This window comes from Macaca fascicularis, chromosome 1, assembly GCF_037993035.2.
Source record: "Macaca fascicularis isolate 582-1 chromosome 1, T2T-MFA8v1.1".
In the NCBI taxonomy this organism is placed as follows: Eukaryota; Metazoa; Chordata; class Mammalia; order Primates; family Cercopithecidae; genus Macaca; species Macaca fascicularis.
The window spans coordinates 183,889,598-183,915,839 of NC_088375.1; the positions used below are offsets into that span (position 1 = coordinate 183,889,598).

Sequence of the window (26,242 nt, forward strand, 5' to 3'; positions counted from 1 at the left end):
TAGTGTCACTGTAACATAATTAACCGACTAGTCCTATGCTGTTGGGTATTTAAGATTTTTGCAGCATTTTGCTATTATGAACATTACTGTAGAGAACATTCCTGCATGCACATGTTGCATATTTAACCTATTTTTTTCCAGAAGAAATTGAATAAATTCAATTCATAATTGAATTTTTGAGTCAAATTACATGCATATTTTTGGAGTTTTGAATACTTTTAACCAAATGGACTTCCAGATTGGTTTTACTAATTTAAAATTCTACCAACTATGTATGTTTTTGATATTTCCATTTCATTAAACCAATGCTTCCTTATCTTTTTTGTGTTTTGGTACTTGTCAAAATATTTTTAGAAATATTTAGAAATATTTGTATAGCTTGATTCTAAATTCATGCTTTTAACCATTGTTGCTATACTCCAAGAAAACATGATATAGGTGACAGCTCAATGATTGCCATGTAGAGGAAGGGAGAAAGGGCAGCAGCTTAATTGAAATGATGCTCCCAAGTTTCTCGTCTTGAGTCCTCTTTTGCAATAACAAGTGCTTTGCTTTATTTAGTTGTGTATTTTGGGAGTGTCTATTAGAGAGGCTGATGGAAATTATTGGGGTGGTTAAAAATTCCTCCAACCCCCTCTTGCATGGTACTTGTAAGAGGGATATGGAATAGAGGAAAGGGTGATGGTGGGCTGGGAGTACAAGTCTTTAATGGGGGAATTACCAGTTTTGAGGACGGATGTATGTTCTTTCCTTATCTGCTTCCTATTGGTTCGTGTCCATTAATTTTCAAGGTTAAAACACTTACTGGTAGTGAATATTTTATCAGTATAGCCTATGCAGAATATTGCAAAAGGAGAATTTTCCCAGATAATGTTGAATAATTGAATGGTAAGGTACTCTTTCACTATTTCTGAGTTATTTTATTTTGGAAAATATTCTAACGACACTTGGGTTTAAAACACTGGTGTTATATTTGTGCAGAAATGCAATCATACACTGTATCAGGCCCAAGCAAAAACATCAGGCTGTCTTTCAGAACCTTAAATTTTGACTTTCTTTTGAGATATATCTATCTCCCAGCTGGCTTTTCTTCATAAGTAATTCACTTTTATTCACAGTAAAGATTTCTTGTGCTTTGTGACTATCTTGTGTGTACATTTGATCACTTCTCCTGTTTTCATACAGCATTCACTTTGTTGTTTTTTAAAAATGAAATAAATATTTTGAATAACCCATCACTAGTTTAAACTTTTTAGTAGCATCATGGAACTTTACGTGATGTCCTCTATATTTTGCCTGTGCATTATATTTTGTGTTTCTAAATTATGACTGTCACTGATCTGCATTTTCTAGGGTTTACAGAACAGTTTGCATTAATTGAGTTTTAACCTGGGACATATCTGTATTTTATATTTCCTGCACATATTACTTGGACCTCTCTCCTCCAGTGTTTTTGTGCACATTTTTGCTAGGGAAATGTAAAGGAATCTGTTAGGCACTACAGTCTGGAATTGTGATGAACTTAAAAAAAATCTAATCAAAAAATGCATTCAGTGAGCGTTGAGTGCTTACAGTGCATCCAGATTTTTGCTGGATACAGTGGGGGCTTAAAAAATATAACAAGATATAGTCTCTAACTTTGAGAATTGTGCTGAGAAATCAATAAGACACAAGGTCTCTGATCCGTGTGTATTACACAGGTTGAGTATTCCTTATCTGAAATGCTTGGGACCAAAAGAATGTCCAGATTTCAGATTTTTTCAGATTTTGGTAAATCTGAAAATTTAAATATACATTATACTGTTGAATATTAGTATCGCTAATCCAAAAATCTAAAATCCAAAATGTTGTATCGAGCATTTCCTTTCAAACATCATCCATAATGTTCCATTGAGCATTTCCATTCGAACATCATGTTGGCACTCAAAAGATTTAGGATTTTGGAGCACTTTGGATTTTGGATTTTTGGATTAGGGATGCTCAAAGTAACTTCCTAAAAAAATGGTGATTGCAAATATTTTAGTTATTTTGTAGATCTAAACACACAACAGTTATTCTATATGAATATAGAGCCCAGTCCTAGGAGTTCTGATTATTAGTCACCTTCCCAGACCTGGCACATTATTTTTGTTGTGTGGGCTGCTGTCTGCAAAAGAGGTATTCCAAACTCTATGTTTTAAGTACTCCACAGTTGGCTCTACTTATTTTGGGGTAACTGCAGGTTAGATTATATATATCAAAATTCTGAAAACAAAGTAACATGTACTAATACTTTTAGGAAATGTCTCAGCTTACTGTTTTACTTGACAGGAACCCCGTAGGTCTCTCCCAAAGTTATCTCCCTCTGACTGTTACCATTTTTCACATGTCCTGCGCTTAGAGTTAAGAGAAGATGAATGTCATTACAGTTGAGATTCCTCCCTTGAGATGAGTATTTTCCATTTATATCCAGAAAGGTAAGTACATAAGGAAGAACTAGTGACAGTGAGTTAGAATCTTTTACCAAAGGGCTTTTTCTGTGGAAGTGTGCTACATGGACATTATAAATTCTAATCTGGGCCCCAGAATTGACCCATGTCTCACTTTCTGTTTTCACTATAGAAGAATTGGGCCAGGGGAGAATAAAAATTTTTATTGCTTGTGTAATTTTGACTAATCAAAATGCTAGCTATAGTGGTAAACACACTGCATTAATTGAATGAACAGCCCTGGCTTTTCAGACCTCTTAGTAATTTATTGAATGTGGCCTTGGCCAAGTTACTTCTCTCTAACTTCTGAATTCCTCATATAAAATAAAAGGTTTGTACACTAGATTATACTCAAGCTTCCGTGATATATGAAGTATTTCTGAAGGATCTATTATGTCCTAATTTTTTGTTAAAATTCAATGAATAGCAGTTAATTATAAATAGTAGTACAGATTTTTAATAGATCTTCATAAGTTTGAAACATTTGTACACATACTATTAAAAATTATTTTAACAACTTTATAGTGTAGATGATGGCAGGAGAAGATGCTCTTCCAGTTATTTTACACACGATCTCTAGATATGAAACTCCTTCAATAAATTAAAATTTCCGATAATCTCTAGCAGATCCAGGGAAAGCTATCTGACATATACTTGATAACCCAACGTTAAGTGAAATAAAGTGAAAGTAAACATTAACCTAGCCATACTACATTTTAAGTACTCGATGCTCTTAGGAAATGATTTTTGAACTTTGCACTCAGTTTCTGCTGTAGTTTGCTGCCTGTGCTGACATTGCTGTTTTACTGAAGAAAGACTCTATTCAGAGTGCTTATATTGATCTTTAACTACGTTTCAACCTACAAGAGTAAAACAAATCTGCAAATGTATTTCTATATTGTCATTGAATTTTTAGTCCTCGAAGGTAATTTTGTACTAATAGAAGCTTATAGTACAGTCATATACACTGAAGAGTCAAAACTAGGGAAAATTGTACTGCACATAATCTGCCTCATTTTAAGATCCATTGAGGTACTTTGAGAAATTTCCTCCAATTTTCACTTTTGAAGAAGCATATCTTAATGATTGCCCTAAAATTTCATGCAACAGTTTCTTCCGCTACTCTGCTCAGGATGTGGCTGTAGAGGTCCTCAAATGTACACTGCTTTTCTACTTTATACAGTGTTATGGACACCTGCAGTTTTATGAATGAATGGACTATTGATAATAATAAGTCTCTGTCCTCATCCGAAAGCAGCCAAGCATTGAGCACTGCCCTTCATCAGTGGCCATCAGACACTGGTTTATATTTGCACAGATGCTTGCTATAACAAAAGATAAGTTACTGTGAACGAATAGCTCATCATATCAATTTCTGCTTCTTTGCTACAACGCATTATTTACAAAATTTTTCAATTTCTCTGTTTTTAACCTGACAACCATTCCATCTTCTATTGTCTCTTCTTTAATTGAGGGTTTATTTTGTGTTAGGCATCATGTCAAGTGATACACTTACATTATTTCACTCAATCCTCACAGCAGTCCCCAAAAGTAAATAGGTAAATGTTAGTTTTATTATATAGATGAGAAACTGAGGGCTAACGAAGTTAAGTAAACTGTCCAAGCTCATATAGCTGTTAAGGGATAGAGTTTTGAACCCAGGCCTGTCAGTTCATGAGGAATTGTCATAGTGGTAAACCACATTTTAAGATTACTTATCACATTTTCCCTACCTAGTATGCTATTCTTCTCTGTACTAGTTTTTTTCTTCCTACCACTTATAAATAATGTCATGTTGAGCTTTGGCTGTAATCACATAGTGGTGCTTTACTCTAAATACATTTCTGCTTTGTTGTCACATAGATTCTCAGTTCTAGAGGAAGGGAATTGTGTTTCTTATTAATTTTGTCTGTGACACATAGTAATTGCCTAATGAATACTTGACTGACTGAGTTTATTATTAGCAAGCGTATTTTTAGGTCTGTTCTTTCTCATTTGGATATTTGAATGTCTTTGCTGTTAAGACTTCTGACTCTTGATGATATTACTTTTCCTTGTCTGGCAAACATAAGGTTTGAGGAAAGAGCGGGATAACCCAGACACCCAAGGAATAAGAAAGGGCTAGTTTTAATATCTAACTAGTAAAATTACATGAACTCTACCTATTGTGACTTTTTTGAGAAATACTTTTCATGAATCTTTTCTTTGCAGTTTTTTTCTAAGCATGTCATACAAATCTTTTTTTCTTTCCTATTTATATTTGGTTGTGCCATTCTACTATAAGGAAAGCTCATTATATAGCCTAACCTATTTGAAAGTTTTTATCAGTTCTGATTCTCAGGAGAAACTTAGGGTGATAAAACACTGCCAAACTGTAATTAAATAGGTATGAAAGAATTTTTTTTTTTTTTTTTTACCTTTCCGAGGAAAATCTCAGTTTTTAGAAGCATGAAATTCTCAATTTACTAAACTCACATTGGTTTGCCTGATCAAATTGAAACCTTTTGAGGTTCACAATTTTTCTTGATTGCAGTTTTACCTTTTGCTTATTTCTGCATTGGATCTTGCTCTACCTGTTGTATCACTTTTCCTATAAATATAATCTAGTTCTAGAATTACTTTATTGCAAGAAAGAAACATCTGCTTTATAAAATCTATGGTAGACAACAGTTCAGAGGCTTTAGGACCCACTAAAAATGTGTCGTGTTAATCATCTAGCAGAACATGCTGGTGCTCATGGTTGAATGCAGTTTGGAAACGTGGCTAATATTTACTGTTTTTTGATAGCTAGTATTACTTATGTAAATTGACAGTATAAATGTATGTTTTATAAAGTAAACTAAATGAAATAGGGATTCAGCTCACAGCTGGAAAACCAATTTAAAGGCTTTATGCTAATTCTGAAAGAAGTAGCATATGCTACTTACGACTTGGACGTTTAAAAGAAAATAAAAATTTAGACTCAGTACAGTGGCTCACACCTATAGGCCCAGCACTTTGGGAAGCCAATGCGAGTGGGTCACTTAGTTTGAGAGCAGCCTAGTCAACGTGGCAAAACCTCGTCTCTACCAAAAAATACGAAAATCAGCCCCGCGTGGTGGCACATGCCTGTGGTCCCAGCTACTCAGGAGGCTGAGATCGCTTGAACCTGGAAAGCAGAGGTTGTGGTGAGCTGAGATCGCACCATTGCACGACAGCCTGGGTGACAGAGTGCGACTCTGTCTCAAAAAAAAAAAAAAGAAAAAGAAAAATGTAAATTGCTCCATTTTTAGGATTGTTCATATCAATCAGATGCACTGTGTACTTGATATTTTTTAAAGCTTACTAACCTACAAGTTAGCTTGATTTAATTTATTTCTATTACTGGAAGTTTAAACCAAATATCATTGTAGCAAAATCAATGGTGTAGCACATCTGTAAATATGATGACTTGGCAGTTCTTCCTGCTAGTTTCAAGAATCAGCTGACATAAATCAGTGTGTACTTGGAAAAGAAAAAATAATATGGCAGTTAAAATTCCTGTTCATACTGTCAGTTTTTTAAAAAATTTGCTATTTAATGGTAATATAATTTCTTAAAATTTCTAGTTATACTTCTATATCTTTAAGTAAAATATTAAAGTATTCATGTACAAAATTTCTATTTCCTACTTATACCTGCCAGGTTCTCATTTTTTTATCTTTTAATAATCTGTTTTTGGATTTAATTTGATGCTTTAGTTATTTTTTAATATTTTATGTTTTTATATTACGCTCATCTAAATACTTCTTTATCTCTTGTGCATGTACTCAATTTCTCTCAAACACATACTCACTCTATATCTTAAAGAGCCAAGTTTAAAATTTATCTGTGTGGTAAATGTAATTCTTCAGATTCCAAGGCATTCTAAGATTAATCTTTGTGTACATACATCTGCTTTCGTTACAGGAAACTGAATAGTGGAATTGTTCTTTAAAGGCCTCTGTTACTGAATCTGAGCTTTCCTCTTTAGCTTAATGTTGAAAGCTCTAGCATTTAACCCCTCCTCTTCATCATGAATGAGTTTCCGTAACTCCTGAAGTATGTATAGCTTCGTAATCCAGCTAGTTAGCCTGTATTCTCAGATATGCCATATATATTTCTACCTCTTAAGTTTTTGCTATTATAGGTCTCCCTTGGATGTTTTCCTCTATTTCTTGTTAACCATTCAATTTTTTTTTTCGTAGCTCCTAACCCTTCAGGAACTGTCCAAATTTCATCTTTCCTTTAAAGCTGACCTGAAGTCTTATCCCTTTTATTCCTTAACAGACTATTCTCTTAGTGGGGACACCTGACATTATTTTATTGCCTCTTTCCCTTACCCAAGCGTACGTGCCTGTGCGCATGCACACACACAATTCTACATTTAAAGAGAATGTGTATTGTTGAAAGGATTTAAATGATTTCCAGCTAGGGTGTGTAAGGAAGAGCTGTATTGATAAATGTACACTTTGATTCATAGATATAGCTGGGGAAAAGCATTATATGATACCTTTAATAAAGCCATGACTAGCGGCTGTGTAGATGTCTTTGAAGGTATTTAAGTAGCTCTAATATAATGCTATGTTGTTACCAAAATGTTGGCATTTTGACTTTTTTTTTTTTTTACAAGGATATTTATTATGTTTTATGGATGCCAAAACTGACGTATAGTTCTAGAGGTTAGTAGTCTATATAGTCTAGAGGTTAGTAGTCTATATAGTCAGTCATTCTATAAAGTAGACTATAGTCTATATAGTCTGCAGAAACTAAAATATAGTCTATATTTTAGGAGTATGGCAAGTCCAGAAGCACTCTCACAAGTTCTATGCTTGAATTTTTGGACTTATTTTTTTGTTAGTAATTTATTTACTGCACAGAGGATGAATATGTTAAAATGTATAATGAGTGATAGCAGTGTGTTTAGAATGCAAGGATATCTAAAAATGTAAAGGAACTACAGAAAAATTGCAAAATAGTGTAGAGCTCTCAATACCCTTTTTCAAACTTCTGCTGATATTAACATCTTATAAATACAGTACACAGCAATTGACATAGTGCTATTGGTAATTTTCTTTTCTTTTCTTTAATTTTTTTTATTTTTATTTTTTGAGATGGAGTCTCACTCTGTTGCCCAGGCTGTGGTGCAGTGGTGCGATCTTGGCTCACTGCAACCTCCACTTCCTGGGTTCAAGCGATTCTCCTGTCTCAGCCTCCTGAGTAACTGGGATTACAGGCATGTGCCACCAATCCTGGCTAATTTTTTTTTTTTGGTATTTTTAGTAGAGGTGGGGTTTCACCATATTGGCCAGGCTGGTCTCGAAGTCCTGACCTCGTGGTCTGCCTGCCTCGGCCTCCCAAAGTTCTGGGATTAGAGGCATGAGCCACCATGTCTGCCCTAGTACAATATTATTAACTAAACTACTGACCTTATTTGACTATTACTAGATTTTCTACTAATGTGCTTTTTCTGGTTCAAGATCACATTTAATGTCCACAATGCATTTAGTTGTCACGTCTGTGTAGCCTCTTCCAACCTGTGCTAGTTCTTCAGCCATTCCTTGTTCCATGACCTTCACACTTTGAGAGATTACTGATCAGGTATTTTGGAGCATGTTCCTCAGTTTGAGTTTGTCTGATGTTTTTTCATGAGAGAGTGAGTTTATGCATTCTTGGAAAGAGTATCACAGGTGTGATTTTGTATTTTTCTCAGTGTAACAGGAGGTACGTGATATCAGTATATGTTATTACTAGTGCTGTTAACTTTGACATGTGGTTAAGATAGTGTCTCCCAGTTTTCTCCAATGGAGAGTTACCATGCTTCCCTTTGTAATTAGTAAGTATCTTGTGGGAAATATTTTGAGACTATGCAAATATCCTGTTTCATATTAAACTTTTGCCAGTGAATTTTTTATTCTCCATTGGCATAATTATATCTCTTAAAATTATTTTTAGTAGTTATCCTAGGTTTTACAATATAATCAGACAGAATCTACAGTTAGGTAGTAATACTGCTTCATTTAACAACCCTATACAGCATTGTATTTCCAATTCTTCTCGCACTTTTTTTGTATTTTTGTCATGCAATTTACTTTTGCATATGCTGGAAACATAATATTTTGCTACTGTTTTTACTTCTGGTAGTCAGTTATCTGTTCAAGCAATTAAATACAGGGAGAAAGTTAATTTAATTTAATTTTATTATCATTTGTTTTATTTCCAGTGGTTTTTTAAAATTATTTTTTTGGTATAAGTTTAAGTTTTTGTCTGGCATACTATTCTTTCTGGGTGAACTACTTTAGCATTTCTTGTAGAGTACATTTGTTGGCAATAAATTCTCAGTTTTTTGTTTGGGGAAGTTTTTATTTCTTCATTTTTGAAAGATGCTTTCACTGGATATGGGATTTTTTGTTGACAGCCTTTTTAAAGACTTTTCCTTGTGTTTGTTTTTCATAGTTTGAATATGATATGCCTAGAGGTGTGTGTGCGTGTGTGTGTGTGTGTGTGTGTGTGTATGTGTGTTTCTAAAGCCTTATAGCCTTGGGTGCTGTTGGTGCTCTTGGATCTGTGATTTTGAAATATTTTTCTTTTTTATTGAGGAGAAATTTATATAATATACAGTTAACCATTTTAAAACATACAATTCAGGGATATTTAGTGTATTCACAATGTTGTGAGCCCACCAGCTCCCTCTAGTTGGTTTTGAAAATTCATGGTTATTTTTTTCTTTTCTTTCTCTCTCCTAAGATTCTGACTATGCATATATTAAATAGTTTGTTTTTTGTTGTACAGCTTTTGTTTGTTCTTTTCATTGTGTTTCAGTTTGAGTAATTTCTGTAGCTCTAGTAATTTCTATGGCTCTATCTTCAATTTCACTTATTCTTTCCTTGACTGTGTCAGTTCTACTGATGAGCCTGTTGTGGACATTCTTCATCTCTGTTACAGTATTTTTTTAAAATTTCAAGCTAAGTTTATGTTTCTTTGCTCTAATTACCCATCTGGTCTTAGGTGTTGTCTGTTTTTTCTATTTGAGCCTTTAACATATTAATCATAGTCATCTAAAATTTCCCGTTCTAACATCTGTGTCCTATCTCAGTTTTTTTTTTATTTCTAAAATCAAGTTTATTACTCAAAGCAAAATTGCCCATATAATTAATACATTAGTCTTCAATTTTTATTTCTGCATGGTTATGCAGTCTGAATGACTAGCTCACAATCCTGATTGGTATTACAAGTTTTGCTCTTCAAAATGGTGTTACTGTTGTAAGGGGAAAAGTCCTCACTGACAAATGGCACTAATGAAAACAAAATCAAGAATGATCGCTGGTGCCACAAATTACAGAGAAGCTGTCAGTGAGCACTTCCTCACCTCTCTCAGCAAAGGGGATCAAGGGCTAAAAATATCTTAGAAAAATCAAACAGCACCTGCAATACACTCTTATATAAAGGCCAGGCTTGCAAACTATTTCTTCTCATCCGTGCTGCTCAAATGTGAAGGGATTAAATATAAGGCTAATCCCTGGTGAATCTCCTTACTTCTTCCTCTTCTTTGTGGAGTGTAATTTTCCTTTAAGTGGGATTGGGACAATCCCTTCACATTCCTTTAGTTCCTGGGTCAGAGGATGTTTGACAGTGTTTGGTCTAATCACATCTATGTTTGGAGACAAGTGCTCCATCATGCTTTCAACAGTTGTGGTTGGTGCATAAAAATCCACCAGGAAATACCTTCCTCTGTTGTGCCACTGATTGTGGGTGGAGATTTTTTTTTTTTTTTTTAGATGGAGTTTCGCTCTGTCGCCCAGGCTGGAGTACAGTGGCGCAATCTCAGCTCACTGCAAGCTCCGCCTCCCGGGTTTACGCCATTCTCCTGCTTCAGCCTCCCGAGTAGCTGGGACTACAGGCGCCCGCCACCTCGCCCGGCTAGTTTTTTGTAATTTTTAGTAGAGACGGGGTTTCACTGTGTTAACCAGGATGGTCTCGATCTCCTGACCTCGTGATCCGCCCATCTCGGCCTCCCAAAGTGCTGGGATTACAGGCTTGGGGGTGGAGATCTTACAAGGAAGCGCTCGTTCACCTAGGTTTTCCAAGTTCCTATTGCTCCTCTGTCCATCGGAGCCTCTATCGTATGTTTCAAAGCAGCAACAGTCTGTGGCTGCGGCATGGCTTTCAGGATTAAAGCCAGCTCATAGCGGGGCATGCCCAGAGGCTTGATGAGTGCGGCTTGGAAGCGAGCTGGTTCCCAGGACATGAAGGGGCAGGATGGCGGGGACGGCGGGGACCTGGAGGTGGCCAGGCCTGACGTCTCCCAGACAGCAAAAGCACACTCCAGCCACATGATCCCGGGCCCCCTCAGTCTGTTTCTGATGACAGCTTGTCACTTGCAAATGTACTACTTTTTTTTTTTTTTTTTTGGTATGCTTTGTAATTTTTATTGAAAGCTGTACATAGTATACAGCGTAGTATAGACAAAGGCAAATAGATTTTATGCCTCGAAAGGAGTCTCCCTTTCTTTCCTTCCTTTTCTTTCCTTTTTCCTTTCCTTTCCTTTCCCTTTCCTTTCCTTTTCCTTTCCTTTTTCCTTTCCTCTTTCCTTTCCTTTCCTTTCCTCTTTCCTTTCCTCTTTCCTTTCCTTTCCTCTTTCCTTTCCTTTCCTCTTTCCTTTCCTTTCCTTTCCCTTCGCTTCCCCTTCGCTTCCCCTTCCCTTCCCCTTCCCCTTCCCTTCCCCTTCCCTTCCCCTTTCCCTCTCCTTCCCTTCCCTCTCCCTTTCCCTCTCCCCCTCCCCTCCCCCTCCCTCTCCTCCTCTCTTCGTCTCCTCCTCTCCTCCTCTTCTCCTCCTCTTCTCCTCCTCCTCTCCTCCTCCTCTCCTCTCCTCTCCCAGTTTTGTTCTTGTTGCCCAGGCTGGAATGCAGTAGTGGCACAGTCTTGGCTCACTGCAACCTCCATCTCCCAGGCTCAAGTGATTCTTCTACCTCAGCCTCCTGAGTAGCTGGGATTACAGGCGTGCCCCACCACGCCCAGCTAATTTTTGTATTTTTAGTAGAGACGGGGTTTCATCATGTTGGCCAGGTTGTTCTCGAACTCCTGACCTCAGGTGGTCCACCTGCCTTGACCTCCCAAAGTGCAGGGATTATAGGCGTAAGACACCGTGCCTGGTCATGAGTCTCCCTTTATGTGTGCTAAGAGTTTGAGTATAATTTTGAGTTGGGTTGCGTTTGAGATTTATTTCTCCCAGCAAATTTCTCCCAAGAAATTGTCCTAAGGAAGGGCAGACTTAGAAGGGATTCACATCTTGCTGAATATGTAGTTCAGCTTACCGAATAGAAAAGATGTTCACTGGTTTGGCTACACTAGGCTAGTCCTGGTTTGTAGTCACTAGACAAGCAGTTAGCATCTTCTGTGCAGGTGGGGAAGCCAATCAGGAAGCAGAAGAGTAGGTACACAGTGGGCTTGCAGAGAGTGTGGGGTCCCTCTGTGCATGGACAGACTGCACATGGGGGTGGGCAATTTGCAGGAGCAGCAGCCTGGTGCTAACCCTCTAACCACAGGCAGGATGTGTGCAGGGTTTTACAGAGGAGGTCAGAGTCCTAGTGGGTGGACAGGAGGCCTTTGAACACTTGTTTGCATGTTGAGAAGGCCATGCAAAGGTTATTGGTAGGCTAAGACTGCAAGGTTGCAGAGAGAGGGTGTTCTGAACCCATGGCTGAGAATACTGGATATCCTCACGCTCATACTGCTGGCTTCCAAGTTGCAGCCAGAAACTACAGGTGAACATCTTTCTTCTGCAGTGTCCTTCCAGTGCCTTTTACAGAGAAAGGTTAATATCATGCTTACTTTAAAGGAGAGAGATATCTAAAGAGATTTTTCTTTTTTTCTTAAATCAGAACATAATTGAAGGATGCTTTTGGATCTGAGAGTCGATACATTGATAACTGAGACAGATGGAGATATTGGATGACAGTAAGCAGTCACTGTTGACTTAAGTTAGCTGGAAGTCCCACCACATTTTACATTTCTGTACCTTTTATTTTATTAAACCTTTATTTTTCTTTTATTAAGCCTTTATTTGGAATCGCTGTTCCTTGGTACTTAAAACCTTTTCTTCCACACAGCTTTTCAAACATTTATCTTGCTCAGGGCACCCTCTGTTATAATCTTGACCAAAACTTTATCATTACCAATCACTGCCACCTCCTTTATAATCTTATTTTCAGGTACCCCTCTTTTCTCACACCATCTCATACCAGTAACCTGACTTGGAAAATACTTGAAGCACAGTCGCATCTCTAATTTATTGATGCTACCACCTTCACATTGTCTTCCAGATTCTTTGTATTCATTTCTCCTGAATCAGTTTCTTGGCTCCATCATTATGTTGACACTGCTGTGAGACAAAAACTTGGAGCCCAGGTCTTTGGGCTCTAGATTCAGATTCCAGTATACTAGAGATGACAAACAGTTTTAACACTTAAATCAATTCTGTTCAGTTATATTTTGCTGTGTGCAAAGGCCATTAATAGTGTCTGTCTCGAGCAGTATATTAAGGTTTATGGAATTATGTACAGGTTTAGCAGGAAAAAGTGAATATCTGAGTATCTGCCATGTACACATATTTCTCCCTGTAGCCATGTTTGTTTCAAAGCATCTTAAAAATCAGTTGTAATTGACAACCTGTAGAATGGGAGAAAATATTTGCAAACTATTCACCTGACAGGGGATTAAAATCCAAAATATATAAGGAATTCAGCTCAACTGTAGAAAAACAAATACTATGATTAAAAAAAATGGGCAAATGATCTGAATAGACATTTTTCAAAAGAAGACATACAGATGGTCAACAGATACATGAAAAAATGCTAAGCATCACTAATTATCAGGGAAATGCTAACCAAAACCGTAATGAGATATCATCTCACCCTAGTTAAAGTGGCTACTGTAAAAAAGACAGAAAATGACAAATGCTGGTGGATGCAGAGAAAGGGGAACACTTACGCCCTGTTGGTGGGAATATAAATTAGTACAGCCATTATGGAAAACAGTATGGAGGTTCCTCAAAAAATGAAAAGAGCTACCATATACCCAGAAGTTCTCACAGCTGGAATATATTCAAAATATGGGAAATCAGTATTTTGAAGTGATATCTGCACCCCTATGCTTATTGCAGTACTGTTCACAATAGCCAAGATGTGGAATCAACCTAAGTGTTCATCAAAGGATGAATGAATTAAAGAAAATGCAATACACACACACACACACATACACACACACAATGGAATATCATTCAGCCTTAAAAAGAATGAAATCCTGTTATTTACAGCAGCATGGATAGAACTGGAGGACATTCTGTTAAATGAAATGTCAGGCACAGAAGACAAATATTGCATGTTCTTATATGTGAGAGCTTTAAAAGGTTGATCTCATTGAGTTAGTGAACAGAATGGTGGTAACCAGAGGCTGGAAGGGTGGTAGGGAGTGGGGGATGAAGAGAGGTTGGTTTATGTGTACAAAAATAGATAGAAGGAATAAGTTCTGATGTTCTGTAGCACGGTAGACTGACTGTAATTAACAATAATTTATTGTATATATTTAAATAGCTAGATTTGGAGTGTCCCCAACACAAATAAATGATAAATGTTTGAGGTGATGGATATCCCAATTACCCAGATTTTATCATTGTACATTGTATGCTTGTATCAGAATATCATATGTACTCCATAAATATATACAGCTATTATATGTCCATAAAATGAAGAAAAAGAATTAGGTCAGAAACCATAGGCAAACCCTCTTATCAATATGTGACACATAGCTCTCAATATTAAAAAAAAATCAGTTCTGTGATCACTAGTAGAATGTTGAAGTAGCACATTTAGGTTTTAGTTTTAGAGAAAGATAGTTGGCATTCGGTGACATCTCTATTTCTGTCACCTGCCATGATAGTTTATAAAGCTAGTAAGTCCAAAATGAGTTTATCTCATTCTCTTATTATGTATGAATTCAAATATTATGTTGAGTCCCTTACTATGTGCTAGCGCTGTTTTAGGCACAGGGGATGTAGCAGTGAACAAGACAAAATCCACAGTCTTATTGGATTTTATATTCTTGAGCAGATGGGAGTCAGATAATCTGCAAAAGTAAATTTATAAATATACAGTGTAATTTTATAATATGATAAATATCACGAAGAAAACCAAATAGAATAGTAGAATAGCATGACTAAAGATATAGAGGGGATTATTTTATATTGTAGAGTCAGGTAGGGTTATTTTATGGGGTAGCATTTTAGCTGAAATGTGAGAATGAGGAGCCAGCCAGGTGACGATCTGAGGAAAAAGCACTGTGAAAACAGAAGGAAAAGCAAACACAAAGGCCCCGAGGTGAGAGCAGACGTGTTGGAGAAAGAGGTAGAAATCTAATGTGGCTAGAGTATAGTGAGCAAAGGAGTGTGCTTAGAGGAGAAGACTAAGCAGAGGTAGGGGTCTGGTTTTATAGGACTTTGTAGACAAGAATTTTGTGTGTGGCAAGAATATTTTAGTTTGATAATTCATAATCCAAAAATGATTTTTTCAGTAATGCATGTAATATTAAAATACATGCTTAAGAATGATCTAAAATTATACTGGTTTGGATTACAAAATGGTGTTCTCTTAATATAGACCTCAAATGGCAAGCTAAAAACTAATTATTGATTCAGGGAAGTAATTACCCAGACTCTTGGCTCTTTTTCTTGGTATCTACCTACCTCCCTTTCACCATTTGGGCTGCATCCACCTAGGAACTCAAAATCTAGAGTTTTTACATGAGAATGAAAGTATTGGTTTTAGTTAGTCAATGTGAAAGGGTTAGTACTCCTAGTTAGTGAGGATCCAACACTCCTGCTTAGGGTAATGGCTCTTAATATACTTACAGTATAACAGAGTCTTAAATTTTTGGTCAGTAAGGAGAAATAAAGTTCAGAATTCTAAGTAAGTTAGAAAGTATAATGAGGCCCTTGCATTCCTGGTCAGTCAGGAAGTGTAACAGAGTCCAAAACTCTTAGTCTGGAAATGTAATGATCCAGCATTCCTAGTTAGTCAGGAAGTGTAACAGTCCAGCACTTAGGCAGCTATTGCTTAGCAACTGGTATGAAGGTTGATGGAAAGGAAACAAACTGATGGTTAAAGTGAAGTTTTGGAATCATTAATTTATTCAGGCCATGCTTTTAATTGATCTCGTTAAAAATTTTATGTCCCATATCTGGGTTTTTCTTTTTACCTTAATAACTTTAAAAAATTTTACTATCTGGCTTTTTATTTTTTACAGTTATCTTCATTTCTTACCATGTTAACAGATTGGCCACTTCAAAATGTTGTTTTTCTTTTTTTTTTTTTTTTTGAGACGGAGTCTCGCTCTGTAGCCCAGGCTGGAGTGCAGTGGCCGGATCTCAGCTCACTGCAAGCTCCGCCTCCCGGGTTCACGCCATTCTCCGGCCTCAGCCTCCCGAGTAGCTGGGACTACAGGCGCTGCCACCTCGCCCGGCTATTTTTTGTATTTCTTAGTAGAGACGGGGTTTCACCGTGTTAGCCAGGATGGAAAATGTTGTTTTTCAGATAACATCATATCTTTCTTTTCTTTGCTAGTCAAAGGCCTAGGCCTTTATCTTCCTTTTTACTACAACCCTAAAGGCAAAGAAAGAAATGGGAAAAAAAGGCTTGGTTTATCCTATATTTCTTCTGAGTTTACTGGTATTTTTTTTAATGTATTTTGTTTTAATGCATGAACATACATGGATATTATTGAAAAATTTAAAACTATATGGAAACACAAAGGAGAAAGTCACCATCTTACACTACAACTTTTGGCACTTTGGTATGTTTCTTTCTAGTCTTTTTTTTCTTCCTGTGATTATGTATAAGCATGTGTACATACATGCTAATTTATCTTAAACTCTTTTGGGTCACAAATATCTTAAAAATTTTGAAGCCTGTAGATGAGAGAAAATATATAAATGTTGAAGACAAAATTTTGTATATATGTGTCAAGCGGATTTAGGAATCAGTATCAGCAAGGGTCTTTTTCATTCACTATCCTGTGCTGTTGTTGCAACTTCTTTTAAGTCTTGTTCTTAGTGCTGTAGTGGAGCCATTGCTGCGCCAAATCTTTGGCCATAGTAGTGCTATTGTTGGAATGTAAGGTTACTGTTACCACTCTGACAGTTTGTGTTCACTGTTAGCTATTTTTATCAAATAATAGCATTCATGTGTGAAGGGACTGGGTCCTGATGGACTTCCAGTCTCAGTATATGTGGCATCAGTACCAGTCTTAACTTCAGTAACCCATTTGATCATTTTTTTCTTGACTGAGTGGTATTTCATTATAGGATATGTTATAATTTATTTAATCTATTAATATAAATGTAGGCTCTGTAATTTTCTCTACCATAAGTAAAACAATGATGTAGTAAATACCCTTATATTTACTTGTCTGACAATTTTCTTGGGATAAATTCCTAAAAGTGAAATTACTTAGTCAAATTTAATATGAATTGCCTGGTTGTGCCTGAGAAGTATACCAATATATAGATAACAGTGTGGTCTTTGCTAACACTGGTCATTATGGAATACTTTTATTAGTTATAATGTTTATAAAGTGAAATACATAAATCTAAAGTATATAGTTAGATGTTTTTTGACAGTTCTATATGTCTGTGTATTTAATACCTTTAGCAGTGTATAGAACATTTCCATTGTCACAGAAAGATTCTTTATAAATCTTCCTGTATTCTTACTGGCCATCTATTTTTTTTTCCTTTGGTGAAGTATCTATTAAAATCTTTTGTAGATTTTGTAAAATATTTAGATTTTCTTCTTCTTACTGAGTTGTAGAAGTTCTTCATATATTGTGGATACTAGTCTTTTGTCATGTATTTGTAGAATAAACACATTTCTGGTATGTGGCTGGCCATTTCATTTTCTTAGTGGGGTCTTTTGACAGTCAAAGGTTTTAATTTGAATAAAATTCAATTTACGAATTGTTATTTATACTTTCTTGTCCTCTGTGGGAAATCCTTTCCTTAACCAAGGCCATAAAGATTTTTTCCTATGTTTTCTTCTAGAAATTTTACAGTTTTTAGCTTTTATGTTAAGGTATATGATACATTTTCAGGTAATTTTTGTGTATGATGTGAGTGTAGATTTGAAGTTTTTTAATTTTTTCTGCCAAATGGATATTCAGTTGTTTTAGCACCAATTTTGAAAAGATTATTCCTTCCTTATTAAGTTGCCTTGTCCCTTTTTGAACATCAGTTAGATATACAGAGATATTATGCTATGGCTTTGAGGAATGTGTTTGTTCATAGTATTGAAGTATAAGGAGTCAGAAACTAGGCTTTGTATGTTTGGAAGTTGATTAAATTTGAAAAGCCTTAGCTTTTTGAAATTCTTTTTCTTTTATTCTTTTTCAAGTATCTTGGGATGGCTGTAGTAGAATCTGATTTGCAATGTATTTGTTTTCAGTGTGGCATATCCAGATATTTTTCTCTCTCCTTTTTCAATTACTAGTTTTTGTCAAACTATTTTCTGGTATTGAAGGTTAAACAGGTTTGTAGCCATCTTGAAATAGGTATTATAAGGACCTGACAGGTCATAAGTCTCCTTGTGTAGAACTCCTCACTCTTGCTTCCTGTGAAAGCATAAAATGTTAGAATTAGCAAAATCCAATCAACAGTATATAGGCCCTTTCTTTATTACTTTTATTTACTGACATCTTTTTCTCTTGTCAGGCTATTATTAGCGATCATGGCCTTATGAAATTCTGGTTGAATAAAGCACCTGGAGAAATAGTAATTTATAAATATGAAACAAGACTAAAGTCTATTAATACCAGACTTCTTTGCATATCAAACAAATATTGCGAATTTTTAGCGAGAGTATGTGAACTTGGAGCGCATGGCCATTTGATAGTAGTCATTTGCTTGGTGTTGGTGTCACCATTATAAACTAACGCAAGCAAATGCATGTCATAAGTAGGCAGTAGCTTGATTTTTTTTCTTGTTTATACAAATAATAGTAGAATTGAAATGAACTCCTTTTTTTCTGCGTTTCTTGCACAGTTGCCAATAAAAAATGCAGTCATTAAGCAAGCAGCAGGGTAAGAAATATAATAAATACATACTTCTTTTTATGAATAAAACTTCTCTGCTTCTTGCAGTAGAATTCTTTGTGCTCCAATCACATCAAAAAAAGCAGTACCTGAGGTCATAGGTGTGCCTGGTAGCACAGCTAAGTTGGATATTTTCTCCCTTGTGTTTTTATCACAAACATTGATTGATCTTAGGTGTTTATAATTTGATAGTGAATACTGGAAACATATATTCAGCTTCCAGTGTTAGTGTAGAAAGAACACCATCTGATGGATTGGTCGGAGTTAAATTTGAATCTGATTTGGATACTTTTATTGTTACAATTTTGAAAGAGTTATTACTAAATCTAATAGTAATAGTGATGTATTCTTTATAGTTATCACATTTAAGGAATTTTCAAAATAAAATCCTCTGCATGTTATTTCTCTGAGAGGAAATTACATTATTTAGAATGTTTATATTTGCAAAACCCAGTAATGTCTGTGGGAGCAGCTGATTGTCACAGATATTTTCTAGAAAAATTGCAGAATAATGTGTATTTATAATTTAATTTTTATAATTATATAAAATATGTATATTTTAAATTTATAATTCTACATGCAAACTTGTTAATGTAAAATTATATATATTTATAACAAAACATAGCTTATATAAAATTATATATAATTATATATTTATAACTTACACTTTTACATTAATATGTAAAATTAAAAGTCATGTAAAATTTTACATTAACATGTAAAATTATAAGTTAATGTAATATTTTATGTTAATCCTATAGTTTACATGAGTTTCATAGGATAAAATGTTAAACAATTCGGAGCTTTGAAAATATCAGTTGATGAATATCCTCAAATATAGATTCTTCATTTTATTTTATTTTTTAAAGAAATATCTACCATCTGATGGTATCTGCAGGCTTTACCCCAGATGGTTCAGTCCATAAAACCATCCTGTTGTGGTATACCAAAATACGTTTAAAAAGCTGTGCATGCCTTTATGATTTGATTTTGTTTTTTAAGGGATGATAGAGGTGCTTTGTGTTTTTAAGGAACACATTGTATAAAGGAGCATCCGGCTGGGTGCAGTGGCTCACGCCTGCAATCCCAGCACTTTGGGAGGCCGAGATGGGCGGATCACGAGGTCATGAGATCAAGACCATCCTGGCTAACGCGGTGAAACCCCTTCTCTACTAAAAATACAAAAAATTAGCTGGGCGTGGTGGTGGGTACCTGTAGTCCCAGCTACTCGGGAGGCTGAGGCAGGAGAATGGCTTGAACCCAGGAGGCGGAACTTGCAGTGAGCAGTGATCGTGCCGTTGCACTTCAGCCTGGGCAACAGAGCGAGACTCTGTCTCAAAAAAAAAAAAAAAAAAAAAAGACATAACATACACTTATAAAGAGACAATTGGAAGAATTGAAAGAATTCAAATATGTACTATTTTGTAGTTACAATATAGAGTCAATATTAATTTTTTTGACTTTGATAATGATATTGTGGTCATAAAGAGAATATCCTTATTCTAATGCTGGGACAGAGTGTCATAATGCTTGCAATTTACTTTCTTTCGAAATTGTTTTATTTTTAATTGACACATCATAATTGTGTATGTTTATAAGGTTGCAATTTACCTTCAAATGTGAAAGAAATGGTATATGTATTTGACCAGAAAGGATGAAAGTAAACTTGTCAGAGTATTAACAATTATTGAATCCATGTGAAAGGTACATTGATGTTCGTTGTACTTTTCTTTCAAGTTTTCTCTATCTGGAAATTTTTTAAAACAAAAAAGCTGGGGACAAAATCTCCACAAAGAATAAACTAACATTAGGACAGTGCAACTTACTATTTTTGGTCCAATTTTTGTCTCTAACATTATCCTTTGTAAGAGATTATTGAATATATGTTCAATACTTATTATTTTGTTTCCTGCAGTTTAATAATGCTTCATGATTTTAGAATGTTTTGCAGTTTACAAAACATATGGCTGGGCGTGGTGATTCATGCTATAATCCCAGCACTTTGGGAGGCTGACATGGGAGGATCGCCTGAGCCCAGGAGTTTAAAGTTAAAGTGAGGTATGATCACACCACTGCATTCCAGCCTGGACAACAGAGTGAGACCCTGTCTCAAAAACAAAAAACAAAAAACAAGAAAACCCAAAAAAACAAAAAACAAAAACCACACACAAAAAAATCCCCCAAAAAACTACGTACAGAGAGAGTATTTATGTACATCCTATTTCTATTTTGTGAAATAGACGAGATAGGTGGTATTTTCCTCACTTTACAGATGAACAGTGTGAGTTTTAGAGAAGTATTCCCAAGAACATAGCTAGCTACTTTTGTGCCCAGACTTCCCTCCTAACCCTTGGAGTCTTCCCTTTATCAACCTTGATGTCCCACAGATTATTTTAAATGCAGTGTACCACAAACTTTTTCCTTTTTTCCTCTTTATATTATTCCTTGGTAATGGTGCCTCGATCTACCCAAATAGACCAGTCGCACATCTGGAAGGCATCCGACAATTACTATACTCTTTCCTAATTGGCTCTAGGGGAGAAGAAATGGGGAAGAGAACTAATGTTTTTCAAGTACATATTTAATATCTGGTTCTATGTGTTTGATGATTTTCATGAATCTTATTAAATCCTTTCAACAGCTACTGTGTTTAGATGGTGTCTCCAATTTTACAGTTTCATAGTAGAGATTTAGAAATAGGCTTAACGAGGTTAAGTGATTTTTTTTTTTTTTTTGAGATGGAATCTCGCTTTGTCACCTAGACCCAGGCTGCCAGGCTGGAGTGCAGTGGCACGATGTCAGCTCACTGTAACCCTCCTCTCCTGGGTTCAAGTGAATCTCCTGCTTCAGCCTCCTGTTAAATGATTTGTTCTAAGTTGCAAAGCTCATAGACAGTGACTGTGGGATTTGAATTTAGGTCTTAAACTTTCTAAAGTCTGCATTCTTTCCAATGTACATAAGCAAATTTCTTTTAAATCTTTCTCTTAACTTTTTATAACACTACCATTGCTTGTGTGTCAGTTTGGATTACTGAAAGAGCCTACTTACTCATTTTTCTGTATTCAACCTTATTTCCTTTAGTTAAGCTTCCATGCTGTTGACAGAGTGATCTTTCTAAAATCCCACTCTGGTCATACTGCTTCTCTTCATTGATAGAATGAAAATGGCAAATAAAGCACTTCATATAATCTAGTTTTTGCCTTCTTTTTTCATATTCCCGTACTTCCACACATCTGTGCTACTCTTCAGCCACACTGAAAAATGGAATTAAAGCTTTAGTCTGTCATAACTGCTTGCCCTTATAATTGTTACTACCCTAGTCTTTCATTCTTTGCTGTGTTATCTGTTGCATTCACTATCCAAGACTCCAAAGAGTAAGTTCCTAAGGGAAGTCTTTATAATGCCTTCACTGGCTGTATTAGGTATTTTTCCTTTGCCATGTGCATACATCTGTTATAGAACTACATTATAACTATTTGTTTTCAAGCCTTTTGCTGTAATACTGTGAATTCCTTGAAAGTCATACCTCACAGATATTCAGTGTTCAGTAAATGTTTATTATTGAATGGAGATTAATGAACCTCCTTCTAATCCCCACACTATGAATATACTTTTCCTTAGGGAGGCTAAAATATATCAGTTTTTCCATAGAGGTTGTTGTGACTTTCATATTTATTTATTTTGTTCATCCTGAGTATTGGAATAGTAGTTAGGGGACCTGATTTCTAGTTTCGGCTCTGCCACTTACTTGCTATACTCTTTTAGGCAAGTTAGTGTAATTTGGCCTTGGTCTCTTGGCCTCAGTTATCATCCACTTAATAGCAGGTTGAATTAAGTGTTTCCTGACCTCTTACCTGTCTTTCCCAATGACTCTGATTTCTTGGGAAGGGTTTTGAGCAGAGATATGACATGTTGGTAGTGGTCTTATGAGTTTCACTTTGACAGAATGTGTAGGATGGGTTGGAAGGGTGTATTAGTCCATTCTTGCATTGCTATAAAGAACTACCTGAGACAGGGTAATTTATAAAGAAGTTTAATTGGCTCACAGTTCTGCAGGCTGTACAGGAAACATAGCTGGGGAGGCCTCAGGAAACTTACAGTCGTGGTGGAAGGAAAGCAAAGGGGAAGCAGGCACATCCGACATGGCTGGTGCCAGGAAGAAGATGGCGAAGGGAGAGGTGCTACACCCTTTTAAACAACTAGATTTCATGAGAACTCACTATCATGAGAACAGCAAGGGGGAAATCTGCCCCCATGATCCAGTTGCCTCCCACCAGGCCCTTCCTCTAACATTGCAGATTACAATTTGACATGAGATTTGGGCGAGGACGTAAATCCAAACCATATCAAAGGGGGTAAACGAGATGAATGCAGAGAGACCGTTTAAGAGAGTGATGTGGTTTCATGAGCGCCTGGAATGTGATCAATATTTGGAAAAGGAGAAATAATTGTGAAAGAAACTTTACAATTTGAAATGGTAAGGGCAGATGTGGTATCACAGAAAGATATCTGGTCTTTGTCCCTGATTTTTGGCACAGAGGTCTTAAAACCCTTGGAATTTCCTAAGCCATAAGGGTAATAGAAGTGTCTTTTGTTCTAATGAGGCTACTCTTGGTGGGCCCCTAGATAGCTTCAGGATGGGCTAGTCGCCAGGAAGATGAAGCCTTGATTAGAAGCTTGGAACTTTCAGCATGACCTCCCCAACCTCTGGGGAGAGGACAGGGGACGGAGATTGAGTTGATCACCAGTGACTAATGATAATCAATTGTGCCTATGTAATGAAACCTCCATAAAACCCATAAACAACGGGATTTGGAGAGCTTCTAGATTGATGAATGCAGTGAGGTGCTGAGATGTTGGCATACCTGGAGAATGCATGGAAGCACTGTCTCCCACACTCCCGCCCCCACACACCTTACCACCCTATGTATCTTTTCCATTTGGCTGTTCCTGAGTTCTTTTTTTTTTTTTTTTTTTTAAATAATAAGCCTGTAATGGTAAGGAAAAAGCATTTTCCTGAGTTCTGTGAGAACCAGCAAAATATCAAACCTCAGGAGGGGGTTGTGCAAACTTCAAATTTGTAGCCAAGATGGACTGCATTGTGGGTAACCAGGGAACCTAATACTTGGAATTGGCATTTGAAGTGAGGGCAATCTTGTGGGACTCTTAAATCTACAGAGTCCGACACTAACTCTGGGTAGTTAGTGTCAGAATAGAATTGAATTGTTGGAGACCCAGCTGGTGTTCAGAGGATTGGAGAATTGTAAAGTTGATGTCAGGATTGGTTCGTGTAAGGGGGGGGGGAAAGGCCATAACAGCGTAGTAGAGTGATTATCTTCTCTGCAGATCCTGTCTTCCCTGCAAAAAAGGACTCCAGGATTTGAAGCCTGTGTTGACTTAAACAGACAACTAGGTATTGTATTTTGAGAGAAATAAATAGCTTAATTTTTTTTCTTATTTCTGCCTTATTTTCCAAAGAGGATGGGAAGAAATGGAACTTTATAACTAGAGGCATAGTTATTTTCAGATTTACACAGAAAATGTTATTTTCCCACATGGGGAAACAGCTCCCTAAAACACACAGAAAGAGGATTATCAATCAGAAACAGCATAAAGACAGGGAAAAGAGATTGGGAACCTTCAGTAAAAACAAATAACTATCCGTACTTGCTCATCATTTTCCAAGTTTGTGAAGTTTTGGTTTTGAGGATTTTCTTCACTTGGACTTGTGCTGTGAGGAAGGTCTTCTTCTTAATATTATTGAAATTGCGCACCTTAAATTTAGTATTTGTCAAACTCTCATATTTGTTAAACAGGGAGCTTTAGAAAACATCTTTACTGTCTGTACTCTGAGGGTGCTATTGGCACTTACTAGCGCAGGCAATCAAGAGAGCTAGAAATCTTTCTTTATCAAAGTTGATACTAAGTCTGCGAAGTGCTGAGTGACCAATTTGTTCCTGTTGCTACTGCTGGAACTGTACTGTACCAGTACTGGACAGTGGTAACAGCTGTTGAGGCTGCTGATGCTAATGTCTTTTCTGCTAGTAGTCCTCTAAATCAGTGGTCCCTAACCTTTTTAGCACCTGAGACTGGTTTTGTAGACAACAATTTTTCTGTGGACTGGAGTAGAGGATGGTTTGGGGATGATTCAAGCTCATTACATTTATTCTCCACTTTATTTCTATTATTATTGCATTGTAATGTATAATGAAATAATTATACAACTCACCATGATGTAGAATCAATGGGAACCCTGAACTTATTTTCCTGCAACTAGACTACCCCATCTGAGGGTGATTGGAGACAGTGACAGATCATCAGACATTAGATTCTCACAAGGAGCACTGAGCCTAGATCCCTTGCATGCACAGTTCATAATAGGGTTCATGCTCCTGTGATGAACCCTATTCATTACAGGAACAATATGGTTGCTGCTGCTCATCTGACGGGAGGCGGAGCTCAGGTGGTAATATGAGCGATGGGGAGTGGCTCACATTACCACCCTTCACATTGCATTCTCTGTGTCTCAGTCCTTTTTTTTTTTTTTTTTTTTTTTTGTCTCTGATAAAGGGTACTCTTATGGGATCTAGGATCTACCATAATCCAACATTATGTAATCCCAATCCTTACTTTAATTCTATCTACAAAGATCCTGTTTCCAAGTAAGGCTCACATTTTTAGAAAAAGACACGAATGTTTTAGACACACTATTCAACCCACTATAGGAAGCTACTAGCAATTAGAAAAAACTCTTTATTAGTGGGGACCTTGTTTTCTCTTGATCATATTCATTCATTTGCTCAACAAACATTTAAGGAACCCCAACACTGTACAAGAGGAAGGTGTAGAGAAAGATGGCAGATATATTCTTTGCTCTTATGGAGCTCCCAAGCAGATGTAGACACCAGTATCTGCAGTACAATATGACAGGCTGGGCATGGTGCTGTAGGAATACAGAAGACAGATTCTATATTTGTTCTGGAGGGGCCTAAAGTTGCACCATTTAAGTCTTGAAGAAAGACAAGGAAGTTGCTGAAAAAGCTAATATCACGTGTAAAGACACTGTGGGTGGAAAGAGAGTAGCTTAGGAAGTCATAGGTTCTTAAGTGCTACTGGATCATGGAGTGCACTTAAAGAGTACATTAAGTATTTATTACCATGTAAATAGTGATTTAACTTCTCAGCTAATTATTTGTTAATTAGGAACTTTTAAAAAAATAATCCCTGCTTTGTCTACTGACTCAAGTCACCTTTAGCATATGTCGAATTTTTCTATATATTGTGGTTTTTTTGGGGCTATTCCTTTGTTTTTGTGATTTTTAAAATCTGTTTTTGAACTAGATTCAAATGGTTTTCCTTAATGTAGCTTTATAATGTTTACTTACAAATGATGGGTCAAGTATATTTTCATTATACTCTTTTACAAAAATGTTTTGGTTGTTTTCAACTTTTTTTCTTCTAGATGGGTTTAGCTTACAAAAAAGATTCTGTTGATATTACTTCTAGAATTTCTTTATTCTTGTAAGTTCATTTGGGATCAGTTGACATCATTTTAGTAGTCTTTGCAGTCAGGAATAACTTCTCATTTTTTCAACTTTCCTTTTTATGCTCTTCAGTAAAGTTTTAAATGTATTTATTTT

At 36.2% G+C, this 26,242-nt stretch overlaps 1 protein-coding gene and 1 pseudogene across 5 annotated transcripts in view; one reads left to right on the top strand and one right to left on the bottom strand.

Annotated features, from left to right (window-relative positions):
• FAF1 (Fas associated factor 1) overlaps positions 1 to 26,242 on the top strand; it is a 512,111-nt gene that overhangs the window by 108,141 nt on the left and 377,728 nt on the right. The window lies entirely within an intron of this gene.
• On the bottom strand, positions 9,971 to 10,883 carry LOC102134867 (small ribosomal subunit protein bS6m-like; annotated as a pseudogene).